Consider the following 4,959-nt stretch of genomic DNA (forward strand, 5'->3'; position numbering starts at 1 on the left):
GAGGGGGGGGGGGTGAATAGGCGATTTTTATGAATTCTTCACTGAGGAATTTGCCGGTGAGGAAATTCCTTAGCGAAGAACTATCAGCAGCGGAATAAGTACTCAGAAGTAAGCATAACAAAATACAAGCATGGTCATCATGATGAAATGAAGACTAGCACAGAGTACAGAAAGCGTAATCACAGGATAACACAAGATGAAGACAAATAGACTGAAGAAATTGAACTGAGGAAATTGAGAAAGTCTTCAGTCAAAGTCTTCAAACATAGATATGAACAAACACTCAACACAGTAATGAGGAAATGAAAGGGTTGAGGAAATAGAACCAGTTAGGTTGGTGAAGATAATGATTTGGTAGACCAGTTCCAACTGCTGTCTCAGTTGTATGTCTGGTTGGAGGGGCTGAGTATTTAAACTCGAGGACACACAGTCCCGGACACCCAGTCGCTGAGCATGCAGCTCAGGACACCCAGTCCTCACCGTATTCTCCTTGAACTAAGATCACACAGATCTTATCCAATCACTCGTGGTAAGTCTTCTGGCGACTTCCAAACCTTCACAGACTTGGTCACTCGGCGATCCACAATTCCCCTTGGATGCTCTAGACCTTGACGCCTAACCGTCTGGAAGAAGCACATTCTTCAAAGGTAACAAGCGTCGGATCCACGCAGGATCAATTTCTTCAGTGATGCTCAATCACTTTGGGTTTGTAGGGGTTTGGTTTTGGGTTTTCCTCACTCGATGATTTTCGCTCAAAGTCCTCGGAGGATGGGTTGCTCTCAAATGACAAGTGTCAAGTTCTCTCGGAGCAGCCAACCAGCTAGTGGTTGTAGGGCGGCTATTTATAGCCTAGGGAGCAGCCCGACATGATAAGACATAAACGCCCCTCAATGATATGACCGATAGGTGGATAAGATATTTTGGGACAGCTGGCGCGCAGCACAGCAACGGTCGGAAATTTGACTCTCAAATTCCTCAGGGCTATCATGTTCCTCACTGTGTAGGTAATTCGCACTGACGAATTCCTAACTCCTCAGTCAGAACAAATTCATCAGCGACCAGAAGAACTTCGTCTCTGTCACTGAAGAAAGTGACTGAACTGTATGAGATTTCCAAAGGCTTCACTCGAAGGGATTGGTAGGTGTAGGATTTTGAGTTGAGCATCACATGGAAATTTTTCCTTAGTATTTCCTCGACCCCCTTTAACAGTACGGTGTTTCCTATGACTCAAGAAAGATAAAATGAAACTGCGAAAACAAAAGTCTTCACGCTTCATGTTCCACAAATGAATATCAACTCTTCAAGGTCACACCAATTTCTTCACTTTCAAAGTCTTCAGAAAGTCTTTAGAATATCAAAGTCTTCAGTTGAAGAACTTCATTTTTAGGGGTCGACTTTCTCTGTAAATATCAAACTCCTCATAGACTTATAGACCTGTGTACACTCACAAACGCATTAGTCCCTTAACCTATAAGTCTTCAATACACCAAAATCACTAAGGGGCACTAGATGCACTTACAATCTCCCCCTTTTGGGTGATTGATGACAACATAGGTTAAGTTTTCAACGGGGATAAACATATGAAGTGTATACACTGATATTGAGGAATTTGATTACAAGATATAGAAGAACTCCCCCTGAAGATGTGCATAGTGAGGAATTTGCTTTTGAGGCAATGCACATTTGAAGAGTTAAATCATGGAGATCTCCCCCTATATCTTGTAATTCATACACGCATTTGATATATAATATGAAGAATTTGAAATGCATGATGAAATATGGTGCCTGATGAGATTCAGCATGCGTGCAATGTCATTAACGAGGAATAAGCATGCAAAGCATAATGCAACAAAAGTATCAGCGCACCATCGGGTTTAAGATTACAACTCGATCAAAATAAAAGTTTCAGAAGAACGAGAGTTGTAACTTAAAAAATGCCCTTAATATAGACCCGCTTGAAGACTAACTCAGATTTCTCCCCCTTTGTCATCAAACGACCAAAAGGATTGAAACTGAGGACTAACGCCCCTGAAGAATTTCAAGTCGATGGAGGAGCGCCAGCGTTGTCGGGGTTGTTTGTTGTAGCAGGGCTTGCCGCAGTGTCGTCCAAATCTTCATACTCATCAGTGTCACGCGATGAAGAATAAGAGCTGGCCACCAGTGGAGGAATTTTGACCTTCTTGAATTTCTTCGGAGGAGGTGCAGACCAGTCAAATTCTTCCTTGAGACCCATAGTCTTCAGTTCTTCAGCGCTATAGACATGAGTGAGGATAGCCCAGGTGCGGTTGAAGGTTTCATGAAGGTAGTATTGGTTCTTCTTCACTGCATTGTGTGTTGAGGTCATACTGTGAAGAAGTGCACCAAACTGACGCTTTACCCATTTGTGATTGCGATCAACCTTCTGATGAAGACTGAGGAGTAACTCACGGTCAGTCATCACCCTGGGTGCTGTGGCTTGAGGACTTTGCTTGGCTGAGGTATTTGCGGCAGAGTCATGTGTGGCAGAATCGTCATTGGTAGAGTAAGATGCAGCCTTGCGAAATTGACCATCCAATGGACGAATGCCTTCATCGATCACAGCAGCGGCCTTGCCTTTATCATCAGCTGATGAAACTGTCCGTTTGAGGACTTCAATGGGAGGCAAGTAGCTACCGTGGTTCAGAGTGTCAGCTTTGTAATTCAGTGAAGATCTAGCCCTGATGAATCTCATAATCCAAGGAGCATAGGGCTTCAGCTTGAATGGTGACATAGCAGTATTGGCCAGAGTCCTCATGAAGAAATCATGGAAGTTGACGGGAACGCCATGAATGATGTTGAAAACCATATTCTTCATGATGCCAACGACTTCTTCATCATTTGAGTCATGGCCTTTGATAGGACTCATTGTCTTCGTCAGAATTCGATAGACAGTCCGAGGCACATACAATAATTCCTTGACGAGGAATTTGGTTCTTGGGGCTTGCCTTGGCTTCAAAGGCTTCATCAGCACTTGCATATAGTGATTTGAAAGTTCTGGTTCGTTGTAGATACAACGAGCACCATCAAGTGGAGGACTGAGTGGTAGAGCACGAAGCAATTCAGTTGCTGGTGCCTTGTAATGAGTATTTTCAGACATCCAGTCTAATACCCATGAGTTCACGTCTTCAGCGTCTCCGGTGATGTGCAGAGTTGCATAGAATTGAAGAATGAGTTCTTCATTCCAGTCACAGATATCAATGCAGAAATTCAGAAGTCCGACATCGTGAAGAACACTGAGGACTGGCTCAAAGCCGGGCAGAGACTCCATGTCCACATGAGGAATATGTGCATGATCGAAGACTTTGTCTTTGTTGAAGAGCACTGAGGAATAGAAATTGGCTTGGCTGGCAGTCCAGAAACGCCTCTTCCTTATGCGAGTAGAATCATATGGATTATAATCAGTGAAGAATACGTGCTCGGCAAAGAAATCTTCAGCCTTGAACTTCTGTTTGCTTGAGAATGGATTCTTTTGCTTTGGCAGAGGGGTGTCAGTGAGTTGCATCACCACCTCAGGAATCGCGAGCTCAGGTTCTTCAGGCTAAGGAATTTCTTGTTCCTCAACAGGTGCAGTCTGAGGATCAGCAGCAAGAGGTTCATCAGCACTAGTGGCTGGAATTTCTTCATGGACAGATGAAGTGGGATGAGTTTCTTCAGAGCCCATTTGAACAGTTGGAGCAGGGGACTAAGGTATCTGTTGGATTGGGGTGAAGAGTGGAGAATTTGGATGCTGACTTTCCCAAAAGTCATCGTTCATCACTGGCGTCGTGCTTCCAATATCCACATCTTCTTCAAGTTCCTCAACACCGGCCTCTTCAGCTGTGAACTGAGGCATAGGCGAGGAAATGATTGGGGTTGAAGGGATTTCTTCCACTTCAATTTCTTCATCAATCTGCTCTGATGAAGCAGCAGAATGATTTTCTTCATCAGATCCGCTTGGGATCTCATAGTATTCTCCAAAAGGAACAAGGTCCTTTGATGGCATGGAGGAAATCGGAACAGCATCAATTGGATTTTCGAGTGAGCTGGTCATTGGCTTCATTTTCTTCGCAGCCGAAGAATTTGACGCAGCTGATGCTTTCCGTTTCTTCACAGCAGCTCGTTCTGCAGCCTTGGTTTTCTTCACATCAGAGGCAGATGGAAGAATTGGAGTTGGTGTTGGCGTAGGAGGAGCTGAGGAATCTGGATGAATTTCTTCAGGCGCAACTGATGCAGTTGCTCCTATCTCTTCAGTTTCTTCAGGCGCACCACTAGTGGATGCCCTTGCAATTTCTTCAGCGGCTGGAATGGGATCATCAGCCCTGGAACTGGCATTTTCATCAGCAGCCTGAACTTCATCAGCGATGCTGGCATGTTCTTCAGTCGGCTGAGTTGAGGCTCCAGCCTGAGGAATTTCATGTTGCGTTGGGGCAGCAACATTGGTGAATTTCTTCGTCAGGTTGACAAATCTGACTTTGGCCCCTTGCCAATCAGCATAATAAGCATCGAAGTTTTTGTTGAGGTCTTGAATTTTAGTCTGGACCTTGAGAAGTTCCTCAGGTGTCATTCTGACAATGTTTTTCTTCAGGAACTTCTCCTTTCTATATTGAGCTTTCTTGATCTCTCTTGCCTTTTCAAACTTCCATTTCTCTTCAGTGATGAAATGAGTCAACATATGACTTTGTCCAGGGGTCAGATGAAAATCAGGCATTGGGGTGTTTGGATCCTTGTGCCAGAGATCAATATAATCAAGGATTTTCCTCGGATCCAAAAGTAGTGGCATAGATGTGCCTTTGGCTCTAGCGGCCTTCACCTGTCTGTCTCTGATGATTTCTGCAAGTTCATCATCAGAAGCTTCATCATCAGAAGGCACATGGAATGCGACCTGTTTCTTCTTTGGACTTGGACGAGGACCTCGTCCAGCTGTTGCTTTGGTCTTCAACAGTGTGGGGCCTGATGAGGAAA

This window comes from Triticum dicoccoides, chromosome 2B (assembly GCF_002162155.2).
Source record: "Triticum dicoccoides isolate Atlit2015 ecotype Zavitan chromosome 2B, WEW_v2.0, whole genome shotgun sequence".
NCBI classification, from domain to species: domain Eukaryota; kingdom Viridiplantae; phylum Streptophyta; class Magnoliopsida; order Poales; family Poaceae; genus Triticum; species Triticum dicoccoides.